The sequence below is a fragment of the Marmota marmota genome, unplaced genomic scaffold (genome assembly GCF_001458135.2).
Source record: "Marmota marmota marmota unplaced genomic scaffold, marMar, whole genome shotgun sequence".
Classification (NCBI taxonomy): Eukaryota; Metazoa; Chordata; class Mammalia; order Rodentia; family Sciuridae; genus Marmota; species Marmota marmota.
The window spans coordinates 16061172-16073660 of record NW_026000185.1 but is presented as its reverse complement, the minus strand read 5'-3'; the positions used below and the strand labels follow the sequence as shown (position 1 = coordinate 16073660).

At 45.6% G+C, this 12489-nt stretch overlaps 1 long non-coding RNA gene across 1 annotated transcript; it reads right to left on the bottom strand.

Annotated features, from left to right (window-relative positions):
• Positions 1-7223: 7223 nt before the first annotated feature.
• Positions 7224-10399, bottom strand: LOC125612277. Its single transcript, XR_007342572.1, has 2 exons — positions 10041-10399; positions 7224-7610 (listed from the first exon to the last, which is right to left on the bottom strand). It is a non-coding gene; the product is annotated as an uncharacterized LOC125612277 (long non-coding RNA).
• Between the last annotated feature and the right edge of the window lie 2090 nt (positions 10400-12489).

Sequence of the window (12489 nt, the reverse complement as noted above, 5' to 3'; positions counted from 1 at the left end):
TTTTGGGAAGTGAAATCTTTTTTTTTCCCTAAACAAACAAACAAACAAACAAAAAATCAAATGTCTCCATACTTTTATTAACATTGGGTCACTATTATTAATGATTCCTGCATGCACGTACTTTTCCAAGACAGAAAATTCAAAGATATTCCCAGGATAAACTTCAATAAAATCTCTGTGAGGTCCTTCTGAAGAAAATTATAAAATGATGCTGAAAACTTTAATGAGTTCCTGGATGAGAAGATTCAGCATGGAAAAGATGTCTGGTATCTCCAAATTCATTGAGACATCTTGCAGGTTTAATTGATGTTAGTCTATTTTGTCTACATTTCCAAATGAATGATGTAAAATCAGTATCTCTTTTCCTATCCCCTTTCTTTTTCCAAAAGCTGTGTTTGTATTTTCTATATTTTAGCTAGCCTTAACTGTAATCTAAATACAGGAGAGCATGTGACTGGTTTTTGAGCAGCTGGATGTTCTAGAAGCATTTCATTTTTTATTTTTTTATGATACGGGGGATTGAATCCAGGGGCACTTAACCACTAAACCATATCCCCCAGACCTTTTTATTCATTCATTTTTATTTTTAGACAGAGTCTTGCTGAGTTGCTTAGTGCCTTGCTAAGTTGCTGAGGCTGGCCTCCAAACTTGCCATCCTCCTGCCGCAGCCTCCTGAACTGCTGGGATCACAGGTGTGTGCCTGTGTGCCAAGATTTCTAAAATTTTGAGACAGGGTCTCACTCAGCATTTTATGGTAGTCCAAAGTAATTTGGAAATCCAAAGCAGAGGTTGGCTCGATGGCACTTGGATGGCAAGATCTCTTTATTAACTTAGAAAAACATCTGTGTCACACTATTTCTGGGGGTAAGCTCACACCCTGCAGGCTGAATCATGCCCCTAAGGTCCTGGATGCCCCTCAGTCAAAGTATGGGGGATGTGGAACAGTTTTGCTGGGATCTTCTCTTCCTTTCAAAGCTTTAGTGGGGAGTAGACATCTGACACGGTGTTTTCTTCTTCTTCCAAATCCTAAATGTCCTGTCAATCTTTACTCCAGCAAATGCAGACGAATGATCAGGCCTTTGTGGTATCTTTTCAATTTATATGGAGCTCAGAAATGGGAAGATATCCCTGCTGGACCTTTTTGTTTGTTTGTTTGTTTTAACTTGGTCAAAGTTGCCCAATGTTGATCAGAGTTTGTGTTTTGATGTGGAGACCTTTTTTCAAGTTCAACATAGAGGTAGTTTTTCCTCTGTGACGAAGTTCTTTTTGTTGTGTATCTGGGAGGGTGGTTTGCTCGCAGTTTGGTTTTGAAACATCCCTTCTGTGCTAGTTGGGGTGGGGGGGACTCATTCACTGAACAAGATGAAAATCTTACTTAAACTGGCTTAACCAGGGAAAGGGGATTTGTTGGAATTAATTGATATTTACATTCAAGCAGAGAATATTGATATTGATGCCTCTGGCTAGGTTGGCTGCTGTGGGGTTGAAGTCCTTCTGTTTAAAAACATTTTTATGGGTACACTGTGGCCACATTATAGTGGGATTTATGGTTCACATAGCACAGTTTAGTCAGTTTCCTTCCTTCCCTCCCCCCACTACCCACCTTCTATTCTACCGTCTCCCTTCTATTTTATGGGGTCCTCCTTTTTTTTCCTCTGTAGTGTCCTCATATGAGAGAAAATATACGGTCCTAGCCTTTTCTGATCTGGCTTCCCTCACTTAGCATGACGTCCCTAGTTCCGTCCATTTTCCTGCAAATGGCATGATTTCATTCTCCTGGGTGTCTAATAAAACTCCACTGTGTGCACATACCACATAGTCTTAAGCTCTTTGACGGACACCTGGGCTGGTTCCATAACTTGGCTATTGTGAACTGTGTTGCTATAAACAATTTGAGAAGCCCTTTGTGTCCCCAACTGCCGGCTCTTTTCTCTGAGCCACCCCCAGGACCCCCCACCCCACCCCCGCCCCCTGCCATCCCCGTGTCTCTGTAGCCAATCACCTGGGGGAGCCCAGACCTGGCTCTCCTTTGTCTGACTTGGCCATGGGTCTCTCCCTGAGCCAATCGTGTGTCTAGAGGTATAGATGCTCCCGTGAGGCCAAGGGTGCAGGGTGGACACAGTACCTGGTATCCAGCGCACGGTTCATAGGTGACCTTCCTCCTCAAATATCTAATGGGAGACTCACCTTGAAATGCTGCTGTCTCAAAGGCTCTTCCCGCCTCATCCCGGCCTGACTTTACAACCCCCATCTCCAGCTGACCTCTCTCCCACACCCTGTGTTCTGGCCACAGCCAGCTACTCCCTGTGTCCAAACAAACGTGAGCTCCTGCTTCTCTGCTTTTGTAAGTACATTCTGTTCCTTACCCTCGAGGGACCTTCCTCCCCCTTTACTCATGTTTTAAGGTCCTAAGTCACGCTCAGGAGACGCTTGGGCGGAGCCGCTCCATCCCTTCTCTTCCCTGAGGTTCCACCACCTCCCCTGTTGTGTCATGCTGGACAGAGCCTCTTGCCCCTAAGTCCTGATAAGACATTAAGGCTGAGCCTCTGAAGGCAAGGGCTGTGTCCCAGCCAGCTCCAGGAGTGGGCGTCCTGCAGTAGACAGTGTTTGGTGCAAGACTGGGTAGATGCCGTCACCCTCTGCCATTCCCTTGATTATCTTACTCTGCTCACCACTGGGTCCCACAGGTTTCCCATTCTGACAGCTAGGACCTGCTTTTCATGTATGTCCCAGGAAACCAAAACTGCCTAAGAGTGCCCATGTCCCAGGGATAACCTCAATCAATGACCGACACTGTAGGGATATGAAATTCCAGCTCCTGTGTCCTCATGGGACAATACTAGGGCATGACCCACCCTTGTCCCTCTGTGACCGACACCACTGATAACACACCGGGGCTTGACCTCCTTCCCTTCCCCACCCCAGTTACCAACTTTTACCAGTCTTCCTTGGGGACAGTTCCTCAAGTCACTTTCGCATGAATCCTCCATCTCAGAGCCCCAGACCTGCCTCTGGGGCACCTGGCCTGAGGATGAACAGAATGAAAAGGTCAGAGATGGATAAATATTTATTGACTGGCAACTTCGTGGAAGTGATAGGGGACCAGGGAGGACTCCTTCCTGGGATGTGTCTTCCCAAGGAGACAAGATGTGCCTGTTTGGAAAAAGAACCCGTATCCAATAGGAAACGTGGTGGACCAGGGATAAGGTCCAGAGAAGGAGGGATCAGGGTGGACACGGGGCGGGGGGGGGGCATCGGAGGCTAGTCAGAGTTCACAGGTGGGAGTGAGGCTTGATCTGGGGACAACCTGGCGAACCCAATGACCCAGAGAATGCAGCAGCATCACTGGAGTCAGAAAATGAGGGTTTGGGTCAGGACAGGCAGACATGGAATCCATCCAAAAAGCAGCTTGAACTTTGTCTCATAAGGCAACATGGTGTTGGGGGGGGGGGAAATCAACATTCATTTATACATTCAACAAACATTTAACGAGTGCTCTTAACATGTGGCACACCCACGGTCAGGAACAGGGTGTTCTCTAAGAAAGGGAGTTCCTGACACGAACTGCATGTTCTGGCTGCCAGGATCTTGGCTGTCTTTGTTAGTTGGATCCACCTAACATTCCTGGATAGATTTTTTTTTTCCCCTGAACAGTTTTATCATGTATGCATGGTCATTTTCTGATCACAGGCAAAGTATGGCCAGCCTCAATGTTTAAACATGAAACTGTACACCAGAGGAGAAGAAATGTCTTCTATTCAAATCAGGGGACCGGATGTCTTCTGGAATGGGGATTCGGCTTCTGTTTCCTCCCTGAAAAACTGTTAGTGTTTTATTTAGAGACAGGGTCTCGCTGAGTGAGAAAGGAGAAGGTCCCCAGGGTGGGGTTTGGGCTTGTTCTCCCCAGGAATGATTATTTGGAGAAGCATCATTCAGCTTCTGGGCTCTATTTGTTTTGACTCAAGTGTTCCATTAAGTTTGGTTCAAGGGAGGGTTGAGGTTAGGTTTCAGCGGGTGTCTGTGATTGGGAAAGTGAGGGAAACAGGACAGGTGAACCCAGATGAGCTGCAAAGTCCTGAGCAAGGTGAGGTGGTGGCCCTGATGAGTGACACCGTGGCACTGCTGAGCATTCCCAGGAGAGCAGAGGGCTTCCGAAGACTGCTCTTTCTGCTACCGGGGAAAGCTCTGGATTATGGCCATTGTATTCTGAATGCTTTACAGATGTGTCCTTAGGCAGAGCCTGGGGATGTCTGGAGAGCTCTTTGCTGCATGCATTATATATTTTAATGGAGGGTGTGAGGCATCTTCCATAAAGGTTGTATTTATTTATAGAATCACCAACAGCCTACCTATCTGTCTTCTCAAACACTGGCTATTACAAAGGTTTTATTCATTGCTAATTAAATAAATGAATGTCAACAAAAATCTGCATATTTTAAACTTTTACATTTGCATGTTTTTAATCAATAGTAAGGTTGAGGTCTTTTTGGTTCAGTATTGCTCTGTCCTTTGGAATTGACGGGTCATGACCTTGACAGTTTTATTCTCATCTGTCAGCAGCTGTGTTAGAGTCTATAAACAAGTCAAAATAACACCTGGCATTTTGCCAGGGGAATGTTAAAGTTGGTAAACAAGTCTGGATGGTGCCTGGCAAAATGTCAGAGGGAGTGGTTTGAGAAGTAACAAAACCGAGCCATTAGGTGTAGAGATTCCTGATTGGTTGACTGATGTATCTAGTTTATGCTAATTAGATAAGCTGTGTGGAATGTATAAATACTGCTCCTGTCCTGCAATAAACGGCTCCTACTCCTGCTGTATTAACGTACACAAGTTATTCGTCACCCTCCGCTTATTTTGCCCAGCCAGCCGGGCTGCGGCACAGCTGTCTCCTTGATTTAGAAGAGCAACGCTACCTGTTTTGCTTGACGTATTCTGCAAGTGGCGTTCGCCGTGGAATGTACTAAAGCAATTATCATGAGGATAAATCTTTCGGTATTTGAAGCAATGACTGCATTTTATTTTTGCAGCCATTGTTATTAAGCGCTCCCTTGCATTCTCTGTAGACTTTGTTCTGTGTTTATTGGGGCACAGCATGCACGACTCTTCCCATCACATTATCTAGGTGTTTGTTCTTCACTGAGCTGCCTCTTCCAGGTGACTGCATTATGCCCTCAAGTGGATTTTTTCCCCCAGCATGAAATATGAAAAATGCTGCAAAAACTGATTCCTTCTGTATTCAAGAACATCTTTCTTTTTTCTTTACATATGAACTGGATATAGAATTGAGAAATTTTTTTGGGGGGGTGGGTACCAGGGTTTGAACTCAGGGGCACTCGACCACTGAGCCACATCCCCAGCCCTATTTTGTATTTCATTTAGAGACAGGGGCTCCCTGAGTTGCGTAGCGCCTCACCATGGCTGAGGCTGGCTTCCAACTCTCAATCCTCCTGCCCCAGCCTCCTGAGCTGCTGGGATGACAGGCGTGCGCCAGCTTGCCTGGCTAATTGAGAAATGGATGACGTTGTTCTCGGCATTTCAGGTGAAGGAAAACAAGGGGAATAAGGACTAGAGAGAGTGAATCGTGATTTTCAATGTTGTCACACCAAGAAATGATAAGTGTTTAAGGTGATAGATACACTAATTAACAGATGTGCTGGTTACACAGTGGATACATTTACAGATTGGATTCCATGTTTTCATGAGACACTACATTGTGCCCCATATCTATATGTACCATTGATAGGTGTCAGTAACATTTTATTTACATGAAGGAAGACAGAGTAGGTGACAGCGTGGTCAAATGTTGGAGGCCCTTAAAAACAGGATAGAGGGCACCGAAGGCAACTGATCAGAGAGGGGACATGCACACAGCCGGGTGGTAGTCAGATTAGCCTCGTGAAGGTGATGGGGAGAATGAAAGGTGGGAGAGGGACTTGGTTATCAGTTGGTCATGACTTGGCCACAAGTCACAGAAAGCTATCATAGGAATTCATCTATATTATATAGCAAGAAGTCCAGAACTAGCAGGGGCTGGTGTTGGTTTCATTGCTCATTACTGTCGGAGCTGATGTCATAGTGTTGCTCTGGGACTTTTCCTCCTGATTGCAACATGGCTGCTGCAGCTCTGTATATCCTTGTGGCTTTGAAGTACAAGGCAGAGGGAAGAGGAGCAATAGCCACAACTTACTGATTTTATTAGGGAAGTAGCCACTTCCCACAGCCCCCCTCCTTCCAGTAGGCTTCTGTTGATAAGTCATTGGTCAGAGCTGTGACATATGGCCATCCTCTCTACAAGGAGGCTGGGAAGGCAAGTTGTTTTGCTAGGCATGTTTCAAAGAGGGAAAAAATGGGGAATGGACATTTATAGGAAATTTGAAGTGTCTACCAGAACCCCCCAAAATACCACCACCAACAGAACAAAACAAACACACACGATAAATTGGACTATGTTAAAACTAAGAACTTCTGTCGATTCATCAAGTAACATTGTAAGGAAAGTGAAAAGTGTAACCTGGGGAAAGAGGCTGACCAAGGAACTGTATCCAAATATACAAAGATTCACAGTCGATAAAAAAGATGGACAAGTCAAGGGGAAGAGAACAGGCAAATAAACACACACACACACACACACACACACACACACAAAAAAAAAAAAAAACACTTCACAAAAGAGCATATCCAAATGGTCTCTAAACATCTAAAAATGTCTTCACTGTCATTAGTCTTCAGGGAAAGACTCATTCCAACCACAGGAGTTTCTGTTATGCACCTATAAAAAAATGGCTAAAATGGAAGACAGACGTGACCTCGTGGTGATGGCAATGTGACGCAACTGGAGCTCTCACACTCTGCTGGTGGGAGGGAAAATTATCGCCATCTCTTTGGAAAAAACGGGTCGTCTCTACTAAAGCAGTCTTCTGGATCCTCTATGCCCTAGCAATCCCACGTCAGCAGAAATGTTCAGCAAGGGAAAAAAATATGCGAGCAAGCACACCTGTGTTTGTGTATTCAGTGGAAGACGTGCACGGAGCATCCGAACAGCACTGTGTGTAATAATCTAAACCAGAAGCTACCAAATGCCTGTCAATGGGAGAATATAATGGGGGCGATGGCCGGCATCTCATTGGTGGGGGGGTTCTTCTTCCTGCCAAGGAGGGTGTAAGCCATCTGGAAACTTAAAGTCTAAATTAATTAGTGAAGAACCAAACAGAAATAGTCAGAAATATCTTTACATAAAGCAGAGCCCCTGATAGATCTGGTCCCCATGGGCGCTGGACTAGACCAAGGAAGGATGGCTCTGGTGGTTTATTTAAGGCAGGGATCAAAGTTTATTTAAGGCTGGGATCAAAGGTACATCAAAGGCTGGGATAAGGTTTCAAGGGTGGAGTCTTGCTTCCCAATGTCTTGCAGTCAGCAGGTTGATTGGCATCTCGGCAGGTCACACCCATCTCAGGGGCTGTGTGGGATCTTTGGCAGAGCTTGAGGGAGAGGTTCAGGGTGCATCAGGAGGTCCATCCCTGTGGGTGGGGGGGTACCACCGGAAGTTCCCATTGCCAGACTTCTCCCCTCACTAGGCTACGATGTGCAACACAGTCCACACACTGAGGGCTCTCAAGAAGAATAGATAAATAAATGGGATCTGTTCATTCATACATGGAATACTATATGTCAATGACAATGCACATTCTGTAAGAATATGCAACAATGTCTATGAATCTTGAACCGAATGTTGAGCAAAAGAATGGTACAGCCTATCCTGTGTGGTTACATATGTATAAAACAGGTGCTGGTGCCTGGCGCTGTGGCCCACGCCTGAAATCCCAGTGACTCAGGAGGCTGAGGCAGGAGGATCTGTGAATTCAAAGTCAGCTTCAGCAATTTATCAAGGTCCTAAGCAACTCAGTGAAACCCTGTCTCCAATAAAATATAAAAATGACTGGAGATGTGGCTCAGTGGTTAAGCACCGTTGGTTCAATCCCTGGTACCAAAATAAATAAATATAATAAAAATACATGCTGGAGTGCAGGAGAAACTCATATATGCTGTTTAAAAAAAATTGGGATAATCCCGATACTGGTGACCCTTGTTCGGGGAGGGTTCTGGGAGGGGTGGAGGTAGTAGTGACTGACAGGAAGCATGAGGCGTCATTCACTGGTGATGTTCTCAGTCTAGGTGTTGGTTATACAGTCATCATCAGTCTGTGGCAATTCATTATGCGGCACATTTATAATCAGCACTTTTCTGTTCCTATGTTGAATAAGGAAAATCAGATTCTTTTTTTTTTTTCCAGTGCTGGGGATTGAACCCAGGGACTGTGCCTGCTACACCCCCAGAACCCTAGATTTTTAACAAGTGGCTGCCACAGCAGGTGTGAGATTAGGAAAAGGGGTCCTTGTCATCTTCTTGCCTCATGATGAGCTGCCAATGCGCCTGCCCTCTTCAGAGACCCCCTTCTGGCGCAGGGATGTAGCAGTACAGCCCACCGCTGCCCCTAGTTCAACTGGAAGAGCAGAAACACGTGGAGGCTACTCGGTCATAATTATTTATCACAGGGGTCCCACAGTCCCACAGGGCTCCATGGTGAGGGGGAGACCCACAAGTTACCTCTTCCACCTTTTTAAGGAAGAAGATGGAAACACAGGAGGCTCGGCGAAGGATTTCAGACTTGGGGCAGTTCTTTCAAATGGACGCGACCAGTCAAAACATGCCTTGGGGGCCAGATGTGGCCAACAGGAGACCTGTTTGCAGCCACTGGTGCCCAGGTTGAATGATGCACCTTCTGCTGCAGTCGGGATCATAAAAACAGGAGCTGCTCTCTACGGGGCCCTGGCTGGGACCTTTCCCTGGAGGATTTCCTCAGTCCTCAGCTGTCAGCCACAGCTCTTGTGTAATGAGAGCTTTCCAGGAAAAGAAGAAGAAGAAAAGGAAGAGCCCAGGCTGTCAGACTGAATGGATTCCTCTATTAAAGGTGCACCTAGATTTCGTAATCATAAAATGTCAACCCAACAGAACAATGCAAACGTCTGTCTTAGAAATGACTCAGTATGGTACATAGTCTCCTTTATTTGCTTTTTTGGTATCAAAGGCACTTAACCACTGAGCTACAGTCCCAGCAACACCCCCCCACACACACCTTTTTTTTTGAGACAGGGTCTCTAAGTTGCTTAGGACCTTTCTGATTTGCAGAGGCTGGCCTCCAACTCATGATCCTCCTGCCTCAGCCTCTCGAGATGCTGGGATTACAGGCATGCACCACTGCACCTGGCACTCATGTTATTTTTACAAAAACATTGTGTGGTGAGTTAAGTCCAGTTTAGTTGAGGCTCAGTGAGGTCAATGAACTGTCCCAAGTTTACAGACCAGCAAGCATATCTGTGACACCCCCCATCCATACTCCTAATTGCTGCCAGACAGTGCATCTCAAAGGGTGGAATGAATATCAGTGAGGGCAAATATTTGCAGATTTGGGCAAATGTTACAGCGAGCTAAGCGACTATAACAAATAGACCCAGACATATAATGGCAAAAATGAGATTTAAATGTATTTCCTGTTTATTTAGGAATAAACAGGCAGGCTCTCTTCCATGCCGTCCTTCAGGGCCGTGGGTGACTTTCCCTTTCAACATGTGGCTTCCGACCTGTCACTAGCTCTGTGAGCTCAAAGGGGAAGAAGCGTGGAGGAGGCAGCTGCTGTCTTGAAGCCCTGGCTTATAAATGGCAACCACTCACATGATATTCAGAATAACTCAGGCCACACTAAACACAAAGTGCTGGTGGTGGGGGGGGGCTAGAAAATGAGGTCCCACCCATGAAATAGCCACCCCTGCATCACCATGAAAGGTGAGAGTGAATTTTTGCAAAAAAAGCTACTCATCTCTTTCCCAAAGTGGCTTTCGGACATGCACCGATGTCAAGAAACAGAGAAATTCTCAATTTGGGGCTAAAAAGTTCTTTAACCCTCCTCTCCTTTGGCTCGCTTATTTTTTGTGTGTTTGTTTACAAAGAGAGTAGATGATCGTGTATCCCAGAGCTTTACTCACCATATCTTCATCTTATTCTAAAATCGGCTTCTCTGAGTTTTGGCAAAGGATGGTAGGCAGGGACAACAGCTTTCCTTTGGCAAATTCACAGGTTGTGGTGGAAAGCAGTCGATATTTTAACATGCTAAATAATTGTGCAGGGGCACGTGAGCATGACGAAACTCAGTGAATGTGCTCTGCAAACGGCCGAGTGCTGGTTAAACCGTGCACCATAGTGGAGTTGCCAGGCAATGAATCTGAAGTTGAGGTAAGCAGCCCAGGCTTGTGGGTGGCCAGCTTGGCAGAGCATGAGCCGGGACTTGCTTGAGGCCAAGACTGGTCCTGGGGTGACCATGAGGGGAGCCCAAAGCCAGCCGATCTCACTGGTCCTCGGGACATCAGCAAGGGCTCGTGGACCTGCCCGGTTCCTGAAACTGGGGCTAGGAGCGTTTCTTCCCTCCTGATTCCCCTCTGTCCCACTGGGCCATCTTCCAGAGGGTAGAATTCTTGGGCTTTTTTTTTTTTTTTTACGGAAGACTCTATACCCTGGCGAAGCTCCCATCGGCTGCCTGTCACACTTCCTGAGGGTAAGAGAACAATGGAGCCAGCCCCAGTCCTGCATCCGTCCTGGAAACGGCGGGCTGACCCAGGCATTTCAAGTTATTCCTTCCGGCCAGTGATGAAGGACCGCAAATTTGGCCAAGGAAGATCCTAGGAAATGCCTTGGGAGTTGAAAGACCCTGGAATGATCTGATAAGCTTTGTATCCAGTCTTGCTGAGGGCTCTGGATGCTCAGATAATGTGGGGTTACTCACTGGTTATCAGAGAAATGCAAACTAGATGTTTTCCACTCTTGAGAGTGGTGACAGATTTGCAGATCTGACTATCTGCCATCAGGAATGTGGGGAAAATCCTCTCAGAGATGGCTAGTGGGATATCTCGGGAGATTTACTTTGGGGAACAAATTGGCACTATCCAGAATAATTTTAGCATGTTGCCTAAAAAAATCTCACAATTAAAAATATATAATAATAATAATAATAATAATAATAATAATAATAATAAAAAGCTTTTACAGCTGGGCAGGGTGGTGCGGGCCTGTGATCCCAGAGACTCGGGAGGCTGAGGCAGGAGGATCTCAAGGTTGAGGCCATTCTGGGCAACTTAGTGAGGCCCTGTCTCAAAATGAAAAATAAAAAAGGCTGTGGGTGTAGCTCAGTGGTAAAACACACCTGGGGTTTAATCCCAGTGCCAGGATATAAATAAACAAATAAAATTGAATAGAAAAAAACAAAACTTCTTACATATGTGCACAAGGAGGAATGTACAAACGTGTTCATTGTAGCTTGGTTTATAATGGCAAACAAAATCAAAACAGAACTGGAGACAACCTAGAAATCTAGCAATGAAGAGATGGATGGATAAAATGTGTCTGTGCCAATCAAAGCTAACAGCCTGTTCTACACAGGTGCATGTAATGGAGCTAAGACCAGAGTTTTGAGGGGAAAAGCAGTATGCGGAATGAGAGGTACATTCATAATCTATTGTCCTACAAGAAAGTATCCACATAACTTCATGGCTTCCAGCAGTATGGAGATTCCTCAGAAAACTTTGAATGGAACCCCCATTTGACCCAGCTGTCCCACTCCTCAGTTTATATCCATAGGACTTAAAATCAGCCACATCAATGTTTATAACAGCTCAATTCACAATAGCTAAGCTATAGAACCAATCTAGGTGCCTTTCAACAGATGAATGGATAAATAAAATGTGGTATGTATACCCAAAAGAATATCACTTAGCCATAAAAAAATGAAATTATGGCACTTGCCGGTAAATGGATGGAGCTGGAGACTCTCACGCTAAGTGAAATAAGCCAGTCCCAAGAAATCCAAGGTTGAATGTTCTCTCTGATATGTGAATGCTGACACACAATAAGGAGTGAGGGGAGAATAGAAGTTCATTGGATTAGATAAAGGAGAGTAAAGATTAGGACCAGGGAAGGGAATAAGAAAGACAGTAGGATGAATGGGACATCACCTTCCTGTGTTCCTATATGAATACATGACCGGTGCGTCTCCACGTCATGTACAACCTCAGGAATGGAAGTTAGACTCCATGTATGTATAATATGTTAAAATACACTCTACTGTCATGGATAACTAAAAAGAACGAATGAAAAAACTTAGTGGCTTTCAGCCACAGCAAATACCTATTACTGTCATAGTTTCTGTGAGTCATGAAATCAGGAGTAGCTCTGCTGGGAAGTGCTGGTTCAGGGCTCCTTGGGAATTGCAGTGGAGATGTCAGCCAGAGCTGCAGGCGTTGATGAGGTTGGACGATCTGTTCGTCAGAAGTCCTGCTCATCTGACTGTCAAGTTGGTGCTATTTGTGGGAGCCCCACGTGGACTTCCTCCTGGGAGCTGCTTGAGCATCCTCACAACATGGCAGCCAACTACCCCCCCCCCCC